Source organism: Chionomys nivalis, chromosome 5 (assembly GCF_950005125.1).
Source record: "Chionomys nivalis chromosome 5, mChiNiv1.1, whole genome shotgun sequence".
Taxonomy (NCBI): Eukaryota; Metazoa; Chordata; class Mammalia; order Rodentia; family Cricetidae; genus Chionomys; species Chionomys nivalis.
The window spans coordinates 16,158,770-16,174,693 of record NC_080090.1 but is presented as its reverse complement, the minus strand read 5'-3'; the positions used below and the strand labels follow the sequence as shown (position 1 = coordinate 16,174,693).

At 44.3% G+C, this 15,924-nt stretch overlaps 1 protein-coding gene across 2 annotated transcripts in view; it reads left to right on the top strand.

The window, feature by feature from the left end:
• The window catches only part of Kif26b (kinesin family member 26B), a 409,589-nt gene that overhangs the window by 372,787 nt on the left and 20,878 nt on the right, over positions 1-15,924 (top strand). The window lies entirely within an intron of this gene.

Genomic DNA, 15,924 nt, shown 5'->3' with positions numbered 1-15,924 from the left:
CAGTCTCATTCTGAGATTCCTGGAGGCAGGATCGCCAGTTCAGACTGAGGTCAAGGTAAGAGCCAGTGGCTGGCTGTTTTGCTTTTCTGACCTTCAGGTTGAACCCAAATTTCTGTCTCTGGATTTTTATTAATTGTGCTATACTTCTCAGCCTGGTGGCCAAAGTGAAGTGCAAAATTTACTCTCAAACATTCTTACAAAATGAAAAATATCTCTGCACACTAAAGAAAAACAGTTCAAACTTCTTGATTGCTTCGCTGAATGTTAAAGTAAATAAGAAGAATTATTCCAGCTATAGCTTTATGTACTTTGATCTGCCTTCATCTTATCTGGCTTGGATTTTGTGATGATTCTGATAACTCATGTCCCTGAAAGATCCATGTGTGGAAGGCTTGGCCCCAGGCCACAGTGCTAAGGTAGTGGGACCTTTCCCAGGTGGGCCTAATGGGAGGAAGTTAGGTCACTGGGGAGTGCCTTTGAAGGGGGTTTGGGGATTCTGTCCCCTGTCACTATCTGTTGCTTCCTGGCTCCCAAAGGGTGATGAACCTTGCTCACCCACACACCCTTTTCACCATATTTGACCTTACCAACATTAACGGACTATGGGCTGAAAGCTCTGAAACTGTGAGCTCAAATGAACCTTTCTGCTCTGAGATGATTACCGTACTTTTGCTTTTGTCCCTCAAAGGTAGCTAGTGCAAATCCGTGACAGTGGTATTATCCTGAACACCGAGTGTTTTCAACTCTTACCTTAAGACCTTAAAATATAGATTTTTAAAAAATGTGATAACATATAAAATTATCTGTGTAGTTTGATAACTGCAGCTTCCCTTTCTCTTGGTAGACTATCATAGTTTAGCTAAAAGTAATTAGGAATTTGTGTGCCCCATAATCTGTGATATGTTTGTTTCAATAGGATATGTTTTTCAAGTAGGAAAAAATATACATTAATTCCCAGAAAATAAAAACACACTACAGATTTTCTCACTTTGAATATTTTATGTAGCTTGAACACTCATCCTTCATAAGGTAGGGTCCTCTGTTCACAGGTTTTGTTTTTAATAATTGCAATTCATGACCAGCCTCAAAACCCGAGGTTTTCCTCTTTCAATTATTGAGCGCTTGATTGCAGATTACAATTCAGTTTGGACAAAATTCAATTCTAATTTAGATGACTTGTTTCCAAAACTTGAACACTCAAATTGAGCCATGAAGACTGCTTTGTTTGGTTGATGCTATCAACCAAAATAAAATAGCTATCAGCAATTTTATGCTATTCCGTTTTGTTCTTTAAAACCGCAAATACTTTTTCAAATCCAACCAATGACAGGAAACAAAAAAAGAACTGTGTGCTCCCTTGATAAAATGGGGACATCAAACTCCAACCAAGCTTCCTCATGGACATTTTACCATTCAGTTGTGTTCTGATGGAATCTAATAAATTGTCACAACTAAAACTCATAGTTCTCTGTGTAGAACTGCATCTCAGCACATTACTTGAGTGTATCAGTTAGGAAGACATTCACCAGAAGACGTTTCTTAGTTTAGCAGGACTGGTACTGTAAAGGGCGACCTCTTGTACAATATACACCTCTCACGTGTGTCTGCCAAGCTGAGAAGAGTGGGCCAGAAGGTCTGCCATACAGTCTGGTAATTATAATGGTTTATTTTATTTTTTCAAGTAAGAAATCTAGGATCCCATAAGCAAATGAAATACAGGATAATCATCACAAAACCAAGACTTCTGGCATATCAGGACACAGGAGCTGCCTAATGGAGTCCTGTCTGTCTCACATATGTTTGTCTTTCCAGGACAGATAGAGAGTCTACCGTATCTCCAGTTATCATTGCATGTTTGTTGAGCAAATGTCTCCAAAATTACCTATGTGTCTAAGCACGGCATTTTGTGTGCCAGTGCAAGGGACTAAGCTCCCTTTGGAGCTTTTTAACAAGGTATTCCAAAATCCCACCAGGGGCTGAAGAGATAGCTCAGCAGTTAAGAGTGCTTGCTTGCTGCTCTTCCAAAGGACCCAAGTTCAGTTCCCAGTACCCACATCAGGTGGCTTAAAACCTCCTGTAAATCCAGCTCCAGGAGTCCAGCGCCTTCATCTGGCCTCTGTGGATGCTGCACATGCATGGCATATACTCACACAGCCGCGTAAATTTTTTAAAAAACTTTTAAATCCCAAATCCCACCACACAGGTGGCCGTTCCCTTTGCTTATACTTCACTCAAAGCCAGGGTGATACTTGTCACCCTTTCTGGGACAAACACCTATTCTCTATGCCAAAGGTGTTAGACTATACCAACCAGCTTTTTTAGTGGTCATAGCATGATCATAACATAACCCCCTGACAATGGGCTTGGTGAGCTGACTGGAATCTTGCTATCGGATTGAAGCCACAACAGTGGTCTGTTGGTTTCTCTCTGAGGACACTGTTGCACACACCCCTCAAGAGGAGAGCCTTGGTGCAGATGTCTCTCCTGCCACATGCCATCAAGGACTGTGACGTGTGTGCACCCGAGCCAGCCAGCTTGCTCTGGAGGCGGGAAGAGCCACTCTGCCACTGCATGTGAGAGACTGAGCTTTGTGGGAGGCATTCCCTGGAGTCCCAGTTCGGGAATATCTTCTTTGGTTTTGTTGTGACGCTGGCTCCTGTGGGCAACAAGGGGAGAAAAGACATAAAGATATCTTATATCAGTGGTTCTCAGCCTTCCTAAGGCTGCGACCCTTTAATACCTCATGTTGTGGTGGCCCCCAACCATAAAATTTCACGCTACTTCACAACTGGAATTTTGCTAATGTTATGAATCATAATGTAACTATCTGAGATGCAACTCCTGTGGGGGTGGATACCCACGGACTGAGACCCACTGTCTTAGAAATTGTGGACTTAAGAAATTTCATGGGGCCGGGCGTTGGTGGTGTACGCCTTTAATCCCAGCACTCGGGAGGCAGAGGCAGGCGGATCTTTGTGAGTTTGAGGCCAGCCTGGTCTACAAGAGGTAGTTCCAGGCCAGGCTCCGTAGCTACAGAGAAACCCTGTCTCGAAAAGCCAAAAAAAAAAAGAAAAAAAGAAAAAAAAAAGAAAAAAAGAAAGAAATTTCATGGGGCAAAGGCCTCTTCTGATGGATAAGTTTAACCATTAGATACTTATTTGAATGTTTATAGGAAGAACTCTGTTAGACCCTATGCTGGGTCTGGTTGTGGCAAAAATAGACCTCTGCCCTCATTCTATCAGAATCTGGCATCCTCTATGGTATTTGGGACATCTGCCAGCCCATGGAGGGCCCTTCATGGCCTATGGGAAAGCACTGAGTTTGAACAGAAAAGCCAACCTCCCTTTGCAGTTCCCTCTCTCCAGCCCAACCCCTGTCCCCCAAAAGAAAGTGCCCAAGGAAGGAAGGGGTGGTTAACCCCTAACCTATGACTCCCCTGTCATCTGGCCCATTAAGGCTTTCTCATGGGGTCTGGGAGGGAAGAGTAGAGGCAGAGCCCTGGCTGTGCATGTGTATGGTCCTGGGTTCTATTCCTGCCTCTGGAAAGAAGAAAAGAGAGTGGCTGCCATCCTGAACTCAGATCGCATTTATTCTGTACTGTAAAAGCGAGTAACTTCTGGTTCTGTGCGTGAAACAGGGCCTCGTGTGTGCTAGGCAAGTTCTCTGCCGCTAAGATAGAGTCCCAGCCCAGAAACAATGACTACTTGTTCCCTGATTTTAGTAAAATGTAAAACTCACGCAACGACAGCCTACCTTATGTCCGAACAAAACTAGAACCCCAGGGAAATGTAATCTTACCATACAAGACATGTTTTAGATGTGTCATTCCTTTCTGTCACTCCGCATTGAAGATTCACAGGCTCTCCGCGAAGTTATTAAAGTGTGTGAATGGCCGTCTGTGGTCACCTTACCTCAGACTTGTACCTGTGGCAGAAACCAGTCTGCAGCCCAATTTCCTTTTTCCTACCAATTACTGAAGCCTGTTCTTCATGCCGGCGAAACTGGTCCATCTTGTGAGTACCGTGGGATCGTGTTTCTCTAAACCACACGTGATACCCAGAAGGCATCCTAGCAAGCGCTGTCCTCATTACCTCCCGAAATAAGTTCTATTTGATCTCAGAAGGGATGCAGCCAGGAAACCCCATGGCGCATGTGTGGAAAATGGCCTTTCACGTTCCCCGGCTAGAGTCTGGGAGTGGCTTACAAGTAACACAGACCATACTGGACAAGTGTCTTGAGCAAAATTAAACCACATATTGGAAGGATTTTGAGGCATAAATGCAAAAATTAAAATCTGAGTCTGGAAACATGTTACATAACAATGAAGAGTTGCTTACAGACCAGAAGATACTGCCAAGAGGTTGAAAACAATGGACAGAATGAGAAGAAAAATTTTTCCGGGAGGGCCAGGCATGGTGGTGCACACCTTTAATCCCAGCACTCAGGAGGCAGAACAGGTGATCTCTATGAGTTCAAGGCCAGCCTGGTCTGCATAACGGGTTTCAGGCCAGCCATGACTACATAGAGACGCCCTGTTAATATTCAGAACTTATAAAGCCATCCCAAAACACAACAACAAAAGCAACTAAACGATGGACAAAGAACTTTAATGGCAGCTTCTCCGTGGAAGATGCGCAAATGGCCAGTGAGTGCGTGAAAACATACCCCACAGCACTGGTCGCTAGGAACCTCAATAAGACCCCAGTCCACACTGCTTAGGGAAAAAAGTGAAAGCAGATGGTAGGTAAAAATGTGGAGAAAGTGGTGGGCTTTATGGCAGCAGGATGTCCCCTGTGACCACATCCCTAAACTAAATGCTTCAAAGGACATTGGTCAGGAACCAGGCTGGGGAAACAAGACAAGGCTCATTCCAACCCTGAATGTCATATGATCTCCTGAAAGCCTTCCAAGGCTGACTTCATAGAAAAGGCATTTGTGGGCCTTTGGGCCTTAGTTCAGTGGAGGATGCTTTGCTAGTACCTGTGTAGCGTGTGCTCCATCCCAGCACCACTCGGGCACTCGCCCTCCCCACACTAACACACTCACACACACTCATACATGCACACTCACACATACACACACATACACTCACACATACACACTCACACACTCACATACACTCATGCATACACACACTCACACACTCACATACATACACTCACACACACACTCACTCACACACTCTCACACACACTCACACACTCACTCTCTCTCACACACACACACACAATGCACACACAGTTTTGTATCACCCCTTCTTCAGGCTTGGCTGAGCCCTTCCTGACAAGACGTGTCACTGACCACTGGCCTCTCACCGTGAGTGACCATGTGCCAGGAGCCCAGGGATGTGCAGCCTGGTGGGGGCAGAGAGGAGAGGGCGTGGCTAGTGCAGGGAGGTCAGAACCAGGCCAAGCATTTGCAAATGAAGACAGCTGGGGATTCACATTCACGTGTTCTCTGCTAACCATACATAGGAAGCACAGAATGGGCTAAGTGGACTCTGAAGACTAAAGAGAGTCAGGGTCCTTCTCTAATGGAGCCCCCATGCCTTGCTGCTTATCCCAAATCAACCTCCTGTCAGCCTTTTATAAGGAACATGCCAGGAAAGGGACTGGCGTGAGTTCCTGGAACTCCAAAGTAAATCAGCCACCATTCATACAGAGCCTGGAATTCTCTGTCTCATGTTTGTTTGTTTGTTTTCCTCTGTGTGTGGGGGGGGGGGTTGAGGGCAGAGGTCAAAATTCGCTGTCTTCCTCACTCACTGGCCACCTTACTCTTGAGACGGTATCTCTCACTGAACCCAGAGCTCACTGATCAGTCTGGACTGGCCAGCCAGGGAGCTCAGGGATCCACTGCTTCTGCCTCTCCAAGACTGGGATTGCAGATGCATTACCACAGTGCCTGGCATTTTTATCCAGGAAGGTGGGGATGAGGGTCTGAACTCAGGTCCTTGTGTTTGTTCAGCAACAACTAGATCAAGTGTCATCTCCCCAGCCCCCCTACCAACTCCACATAGTCCTGATGTCAACCCTGAAAAGGAAGATCACAAGTGAAGTGCAAATGCACTTCCAACACACACTTCATATGCTTTTGCTACCTGAAACCCACACTGAAGCTCAAAGGAAAGTATAAGAATAAAAATACTCCAGATACATAAGTTTAGAACTAAGGAGACCTAGGAGATCATGAGGCAAGGTAGCAAGCAAAATGGTGAGGACACCTGGGAGAGGACCCTGGGTGGGATAGGATTTTGTTGCATTCAACCAAGGGCAAAGTCAGTGGTGAATAGAATCAGAAAAGTGCCTCTAGGTTACCATGACAACATGATTCTTGACACCCTCTCTATGCCTCGCCAATCCCTAAGTCCAGTTTGGGTACCATCAGAGGTCTCTGACATCAAGAGCGTGTACTTCTGACCTAAGGATGACGGGGAGGGGGAAGAAAGTACAGTTTCCATAGAGGACAGTGATGTCCTCTTTACTGTGAAGGCTACGACAGCCACACTGCAGCAGGAGTGACATGCCTCCTAGTCCTGCCCCTTGGTAGAGTTGCCGCTGACCACTGCAGAGGCTAGCCCACAGTGTCGGGACTATAAAAGTCTCTGCAGCCAGTCTTTGACCATTAGTGATAATAAGGCTTGGACTAAATAAGGTTTCTGAAGGGAGTGAAGAGCTGGTGTGGAAGCTGTATTTACACTTTAGCTGTGTGTGTGTGTGTGTGGGGGGTAACCTTTAATCTGGTCCTAAGGTGGGCTGATTGACAGTCTTTTCTCTACGTCAGAGCCGGTCGCATGCTCGATGCCTGCCGCGGGTCTTGTTGAATCACTAAGCACACCTTCGCGACAGTCCTTGCTTTGTTAATGGATGTAATTTCTGGTAGTCCGTTGACTCGAGAGATAGCTGTGCACCTCTTATCCTGTTTGTCTACAAATTTGCTGTATTGGTTATCTTTTTTATTCTTTGGGACCAATTTATTTAATGTGTTGACACTCCTAGTTCCTGGTTATGCTGAAGTGAATATTAATGAATTATTATAATCTTTTCCATTCTGCCCTGAAGCTGTTAAGTTATATGCATTGTCTGAGCGAATACAGGTCAAATGAAAGTCCAGCTCCTTCCCATCACGCAGGTGCTTAGAGTATTCTTATAAAATTCAGCAAAGGTCAGACAGAGCTCTAGGTTTGAGGGCACAGTCCCCAGGATGCGGCTCTGCCCAAGGTTTCTGGTTATTTGGGTTCGAGTACACAAGAGACAGGGAAGAGTCTGCACCTCACTTCTGGCACCAGCTGTGTGATTGGCATGCACCATGAGCCACCGACTTTCACGGGAAGAACTTCCCAGATTCAGTAAAAGTGCTCATAGTTCTCACTCACTTCATGGGAAGGCTGAAGTCTCTAATCAGCTCTCAGAGGAGACCTATGGGACGGTGTCTGAGAAGGTTCCAGATGTAAGCCTTCCAGCTCCCTCAGGATATGTCACTGTCCCAACACCTGATGTGCCAATATGCAATGAATATCACCACCAGTGATGCTGGCATAAACCATGATATCTACAACTGTTATTGTGGCTAGATAGAGCAATTTCCCACATGATAGACCCCAGTCCCAGAGTGATTGATACCTGTAACCCAAAGCCATGATTCTAAACCCTATAGTTGATTTTTAAGAATGGCAGGTACAGCTCATTCACCACTGAAATCAATGTGGACACCCTCCACCCTAAACAAACAACTGCCACAGAGTTTGTCTCCCAAAGCTTCCAGCAAAGGGACGCTCCTTTAGGGGCAAGGCTAAATTATTTGACTTAAGATTGAGCAGAGAAAAGGTGATAAACTGAGTGGCTGGGAGGCAGGGGAGTGTGGCTCAGTCAATAAAGTGCTTGCTGCAAAGGCATGAAGACTTGAGTTCAGATCCCCAGCACCCATGTACAGCACACATCTGGAACCACCGCCGCAAGCTAAGGGGAACAGAGACAAGCAGATCCCTGGATATCACTGGCTATCTAGTATAGATGAATCAGTAAGATTCAGGTTTAACAAGAGACTGTCTTAAGAATAAGATGGAGAATTGAGGAAAACACCATGAACCTCTGGCTTTTATACTCACTGCACATGTAAACACACACACACACACACGCATTTGGGTGATAGGGAGAGGATTTCTGTGAGCTCCAGTGACCAACTAAACATTTGAAAGAGCAATAGAAAGAAAACTGAATGTTCCTAAGCAACAGAACCCTTAGGGAAGGCATGATAAATACCTCTGAAAATGTGAAAAGCGAGCCCGTGTGAACAATGAGTTTGTTCTTATCCTGTACAATCCTAGAGGGCAGAGATAGTGACCCTCGGTTGATGCTGTAAAGATTGAAGTTTAATATAAGGATATAAGGAAGAGATTTTTAATAATTAAGGCTGTCTGAAAATCTCCAGACTGCCCTGGGAAGGCAGTAAGTCTTCCCAAGTTAAAAGACATCACCGCATGAAGCCTCTCACCCATCACCATGGCAATCCTTTCCTTAGGAAAGGCAACGGCTTCCCCTCCAAGAATCTTTTCAACTCTATCACTTTATTGTTCAATTAATATTTTTCAGTCTCGATGCAGGACTGTATCCTGGAGTTGGTAGGCTCTTTATGTACTGATTCTGAGTGTGTGGGTTCTCTTTCAAATTTCTGATGTGGCACCTGGGTGCTAGAGCTATGGAATGGATGGTTCCCTGAGCAGAATGGAGAGTTACGATATGTAGAGTAACTTAGGTTCTACGCCATTGCCGTCACTGAGCGGACTTTTCTTGCACCTGTGAGAAGGAATGGCCTTCTAGATAAACAGTGGAAGGTCTCTGTGCAATGTGTGCAATCTGTTGAGCAGCTCCACGCTGGATAAACACACTAGTTGATAGAAATCTTATTGAAAACCATCACTGTAGGGTACATTTTTAACTCGAAAGCTTCTGTTGGTTATACATTCGAGTTAGACTGTATTTGCTTCTTTGGTTGAGGCTGTTCGCTATCTATAGCTAGTCTTTTACAGTAAGAAGCTTGATTAGCATAAACTAATCGAGTAAGTCTAATAGCAGTGTCTAGGACCAAATGGATTCACATGGCCCAAATTTCACACAGGCTTTGTCTCCCTAACACACAGTGGTAAACTGCTGAAGTGTGGCTCAGATTTCATGGACTCGGACTTATACCTGCAATGTGAAATCATAGCTATATAAACTCTTTCCAGATAGGTGTTTTAGTAAACCCCTCAGGGAAGTCTTTAAGTTCTCACCACGTGCATAGTTATTGTCTACGCTAGCTTTTCGTCACTATCGCAAAATGCCTGAGATAACTAACGGAGAAAGAAAAAAGGCTTTATTTGGGCTAAGAGTCTCAGGATTTACAGCCCATGACTGAGCAGCCTAAAGGCTTTGGGTCAGTGTCTGGGAAGAACGTCCCAGTTTTAAGTCTTTATCCATTTTTAGTTTGTTTTTGCATATGGTGTGAGACCCCGTTTTGTCCTTTTAAATGTGGCAACCAAGTTTTCTCAGCTCCATGATTTATTGAAGACATCGTCTTTCCCCTCATTGACTCTTCTTCACACCTTTGACAAAACTCAGTTGACCATATATGCTTGGGTTTATTTCTACACTCAAGATTCGGTTCTGCTGGTGTCTGTGTGTTTTATGCCAGGGCCACACTGTTGTTGTTTATGCTTTTGCAATAGAATTTTAAATCAGGAAGTATGAGTTTTTCAACTTTATTTTTCTTTCTTGTAATTGCTTAGCTTCTTAGGGCTTGGGGATTTTTTTTTCTATTTCTGTAAAGATTCTGTTGAGATGTTGATAGGTATTTCATCAACCCTGTATAATATTTGGGGTAATATAGACATTTTAACAGTATTAATTATTTTTGCCCATGATTCTGGAGTATCTTTCCCATTCATTTGAATCCTCTTTCATTTCTTTCATAGATTATTAAAATTTCTGGTGTAAAAGTCTTTTATCTTCTTGGTGAAATTTATCCCTAAATTAGTTTTTATTTTCCTGTCATCTTAAAGTGGATTTACTTCTTTTAAAATACCTCATTATTTATGTATAGAAATGCCACCGGTTTCTGTTCACCAATTTTCTCATTTATGAATAAAGACAGTTTTATTTCTTCCTCCCTAGCCAGTCCACTTTTCTTTCTATTTTCTTTCTTTCTGCATTTTGTCTAAGGCTTCCTACATGGGTTAAAAAGCCGTAGTGGGAAGAGACACCTTTGCTTTCCCTCTGATGTCAAGGGGGATCTGTGTTGATCTCATCTCTCAACTCCCTGGACTCAGTGGTAGTTCCTTTGGCAGAGTTGTCTGGGCTTCCTACATACAGGACCACATCGACTCCAGATGGAGAGAATTTTACTTCTTCCATTCAGATTGGGATCATTTCTATTCATTTCTTTCTTTCATTTTTTATTCTTGAAAGTTGATGTTTGTACCTGTAGGACTGTGTTTAGTAGAAATGGCAAGACAGACACCCTTGTCTATCATGGAGTTTAGAGGAAACACTGTCTTTCCCCCCCCTGAGTATGTTAGCTGTGGATTTCCCACGGACGCTATAACTAAACTGTGGAGAGTTTTTATAATTAAAAATGCTGTTGAATTTTATGGAATGCTTCTTATTATTTAATTAGGATGATGGTGAGAATTTCCCCCTTTGGTCTATTAATAGAATGTCTTATTGATTGACTTGCAGAGGTTGAAACAGCCTTGCATGCGAGAGACAAATCTCTCTTGATCATAATTTATAAATTTTATGTGGAATTCAGTTTACTAATGTCTCCTTGAAGGTTCTTACATTATTATTGATCAGAGATGATAGCCTGTTGTTTTCTTCAATGTGTTTGTCTACCTTAAAGTGACAGAATCTGTAAAATATGTGTAAGGTGTTCCTTGTAGCTGAAACTCTTGCAGGAGCTAAAGACATGTGAGCATTGTGTTTCTTTGAAACCTTTGAATTCAGCTGTGAACCACCCAATGCTGGGGCTCCTTTGTTATGAGATTTTAATTACTATTTTAATCTCTCTTTCCCCTTCTCCTCTCACATAATATACTTGAGAATTTTAACAATTAATAATTATTAAAGCAATGTGTCTTTTTTTGCCCTGTAACTTTTATAGCCTTTTTCTAACTAATTTCTGTCCTGAAGTTGACTTTTTCCTTCTTTTTGCTAATTGTGGAGATTCCTCCTCCTCCCCCTCTCTTTTCTCCTCCCTTTCCTTTTCCACTTCCTCTTCCTCTCCCTCATCCTCCTCCCCTCTTCCTCCTCTTCATCCTTGAGGCACTGTGTCAGGCTGTTGCTGGGACAGGGATCTTTCTTCTGTTAAGTGTAGGCATCTATTGCTCTAAAATCTGTGCTTGGAACTGCTTTCAGTTTTGGTGGGAAGTTTTCCCACTGTTACCAGTTTTAAGATATTTTTCTATCATTCATTTTGTTTTCTTTGACCTGTTGGTTGTTTGGGCACATATTAATGTCCACCCTTTTGCTTTTGGAGTCTTTGTGCTGTTGTTTACCCTAAAATGAGGAGTTGCGGTATCAGGTCTGATACATCCTGCAAGTGGTTGCAATAGCTTGAGATTCCAGGCTAGGAGAGTTCAGAGGGGCTTAGAGCCATAGTTCTGTACTCCGGGTCCCACAGACCTGCGATAGTAACTGGGATTGGGCACAGCACACTCTCTAAGGCATAGTTTAATACATATTGGCTACAAAGCTGTTGATGGCACCGAGGCATCTCTTAGACCTAGAGCTGTGGGCTGTAGTCTGTGCCTCTGACTGGGCTGGGGGTGAGGTGCACAGCACACAACAGCCTGCTTCCAGCTCACGGGTGTAACTGGGGATCCAGAGTCAACAGGACACAGCGGTGATTCAGGCCCTGAGTTGAGGCCACGTGGTAGTCACTAGATCCTGGAGTGATGGTACACTGGCAATGCCCAGAAAGGACAGAGCAGTGGCTGGAAGCTCAGGGCCCAAGGAGCAGGACAATGTTTCCTCCATCATGCAGCACAACAGGCGGCTTCAACAGTTCACATTTCAGGGGTTCAGTTCCAAGGGAGCACAGCACTGCAGCTGCTTGGTCTGGAGGGCAGGTAGTGAGAGGTCACTGTTTCCTTAACTGAGCTGCACCATCAGCTCAACCCCAAGTGATATAGATGCTTGGCTCAGCCAGACACTGGTTCCCTGCGAGGCAGGGCACCAAGTCAGCTCAGGTGCTGGATGGGGTGCATAGTGCTGACTTCTCTGGAGTAGCTCAGCAGGGGACCCCACTTATGGCCTAGTGCCTGTAAGGACTGCAGGGGTCCTCTGTGGTGAGGACTTCATTTGACCCGGATGGTGAAGGTGTGAGCATAGCCCTCCTGACTACCGTCCCTGTGGGAAGGAGTGTGTCTAAGCTAATTTTGACTAGAGTTCTAGGCAGCGATGCTGGGGCCAGGTGAGCCCTTCCTCCCGCTATGTGTTTGCCCTGAATGTTTACGCTCTGGCACCATCATTTAGCTGTTTTTTTTTTTTAAATCAAAATATAGTTGTTTATTTGTGGCCTTGACTTCATTCAGGGTACAGTAGGGACATCTAGTCAGCCACCTTGCTGGTACCAGTTGTCGTTAGCCTTTATTGAATACTGTCATAACGAGGTTTTACATGTCTATTTGTCTGGTTGAATCATGGGTTCCTTAAGTACAGTCAATCTCGCTTACCTGAGTCAGTCGGGGCTCCACAAATGTTCCTTAAATGAGCAGCCACACTCCTAATGAGATGATTAGCTCACTGGACACGAAGAGCCAAGCAGTCCCTTAGAGAGCTCAGATCGCCTCTGCACGGAGCAGGAAGCGGTTTGAGCTGTGATGATGGCTGGGGCCTAGTGCTCCAGCGATTTCTAAAGCTAAGTAGAACTTTCTCTTTGTCCATTTCTGTGGAATTGACTTTAGCTATTCCTCCATGGAACATCTAGATAGATACAGGGGCAACACAGACTGCTATCTATCAAATACAGATTATAGAATATTATGGAACCCAAGGCACATTCAGTAGCTGATAATTCTGTCTAAGTAATGATGCTACCATGTGTCATTACTCCACAGTAGGAACAGACACATTCTTCTACAAAGCTGAGGTAAATACTTGTGAGCTTTGTATAGCACCCATGAACAACTAGATGATAACACTCTATGAGAGTTCCTTATGAGAACAGGAAGTGAACCCAGTTTGCCTTGCATAGCACTGGTTTGTTTGCACCTGTTCTAAAGTATGTGTTCTTGAAGAATTACTGACCAGGCGTGGAGGCGCGTGCCTTTAATTCAGACATCATGAGGCAGAGGCAAGTAGATCTCTGTGAGTTTGAAGACCGTCAGAGGTTCACAGTGAGATTCCAGCTCAAAAAGCTTATTCATAATTAAATATGTTCTTTGGCTTGGGGTTCATATTTCAATGATTGCCACATGTTCAGGGCCACGGGTTCCATCACCAGCAGTGGAAAACATCAATGTGTTAATTATTCCTCACTCTTCCTACCCTTTTATCTAATAAAAGGATTATCTTCTTTTGAAAACAAGACTGTTTTTCTTAGTCGTTTGAAAAGATATGCATGGCCAGGACAGGCAAGAGCTGGGACCTGTGTTCATAAAAGATAACTACGTGGAAAAGTGATCCAGTCCCTTCTCAGGTGTGTTCAGCTCTGCCTCATCACCGGCTCTTCCTGCTGCTACCCAATCAGTTCTCCAGGGCTTTGGGACCCCATACCGCTGCTCTGTCCAGGTAGCCTGACGCTGGAGCCGTGGCAGCAAGCTTCTCCAGGCTTCTTTTCTTGTCACTCCAGTCTTGACCTAGTGGTGACTGTCATCCTGAAAACTCTTCAGAGCCTTCTGAGTCCCCTCTAGAATGCTCTGCCTAGCCTGTAGCTGGTGATGGTTGGTACCTACTCCTTCTTCACCTGCCTTCTCAGTTGTCTTTGTTCCAAGTCAAGGCATCACTTTGAAGCTGAACAGACCACAGTTCCTAGCTGCCTGCTGCACTCCCCCGTGATTAGAGACCTGTGCCAGTCTGGCTAGCAGTTCTGCTGACTTTCCACAAGATTGCAAAGATATCGATTGCCAAGCAACACACACGTCATGGCTTCCTCCAGCCATGTGGACTCTTTTTTTAAAAAGCCACAGATATTTATCTACAGCTGTATCCCACATGTGGATGATGTGGAGCAGGGACAGTGGGGGTGGAATGCTGTATCATGCTATTTGATTTGGGATCTTTCCCTGACACAGAGTCTATGAAGAGCCGGGAGTGTGTGCATTTGGCCGTGTGCATTGATTAGCAAGACTTCCCACGAGGAACTTCATAGTTTAGTCATCTGGGGGGACATTTGTAGATTCCATAGTTGCACATTGCCTACTTGATAAAATTTCTTCGCAATCTCCAAGTCAATATTCCTGGTGTATTTCATGGTGACTTAAGAACTATGCACAGGGTGGGGGAAATTTTTGAGACACTGACGCATATGTTCCCCACTGAGATGTCACAGGGTGAATGCTGCCTTCTGTGCTTTTGAATGTTTTATGATTTCTGTTTATAATTTCACTTTTGTTTAAAAGACTTAGGTATTTATTATACATACAACACTCTGCCTCTGTGTGTGCCTGCGTGCCAGAAGAGGGTACCAGATCTCATTATAGATGGCTGTGAACCACCATGTGGTTGCTGGCAATTGAACTCAGAACCTCTGGAAGAGCAGTCAGTGCCCTTAACCACTGAGGCATCTCTCCAGCTAGATTTCACTGTTTCAAATAATTCCCTAGCTTGTCACTGAAGTGCTTTCTGATAGAACAGAGAACAAAAGGATGCACGGTGCCTCGTGGAGAAAATAAGGGATTTAGAGAAGCTTCGTTCAGGTATGAGTTAATATGCTTTTGGCTGCAAGTCCAATGTCAATGCATCAATAGTATGATGCAGCCAGAGAGAAGGAAGAACATGCTCACTGTATGTGAAGCCTCTCCTGAGATGGTGCAGGGCACATCTACAGGTCCTGATGAAGCTATGAAAAGGTGAAGAGGTAGAATCTGTAGACTCCTCAGCTGATGAACAGTTAAAGAGGAGAACAGTGGCAGTGCGCTGGGAGACTGACCATCAGACACCTACTGTCGTATCTCTCAGAGCCGAGGAATTATTGAACACTCCTGGTAGTATTTTATCATAAAGACATATTGTATAAACATCATTATTTATGAAAATTTAAATATTAAATAAGGTGCTTTTCAATAGAAACTTTGCTTAAAACAAGGTAACCTATTGACAGTTGACCACATTGTCATTCCCATAGAGGTTCCCAGGAATACAAACTGTATTTTCATCTACCAGCCATGGCTCAGTGTCCCGAAATTCACAGTTCATGGTATTTTATAGTGTGTCACTGCCATGAATTATCAGAGCTTATTGCATATGATCACAGCCTAGTCCAAATGGAATCCATCTTCCCCTTCCTGTGGTTCACTCAGGTACATCATCTCGGCTAAGTGTCTGTTAGGACTGGGCCTCAAACTTCCTCCTGCGACATCCCTGCATGGTATCCTTTGAAGGGAGTCAAATATGATCAGATACCCCCGATCCCTTCCTTTCACAGCTCCTATCCCTGTTCATTTTGCCCTGTTTTATTTATAAATTGTCTGGATCTGGAACATGGCAGCCCATCATTCCCAAATGAACAACTTAATTGGTCCCAGGTATGAAAAGAAACAATTGTGCCACCAACTCTCTTCCTGAAGCCAGACGTAAGTCCTATGGAAAAATAAATAAAATAAAATGTTTTGTGCTGACAGTGACCAGCTTCCCACACAGTCTGCTGAGCTGAATGGTCCCTCTCTAGGGGATTCTGCAGGGACATGCTCTTGAGGAGGACCCCGCCCATCTGAATAGGAAACACAGC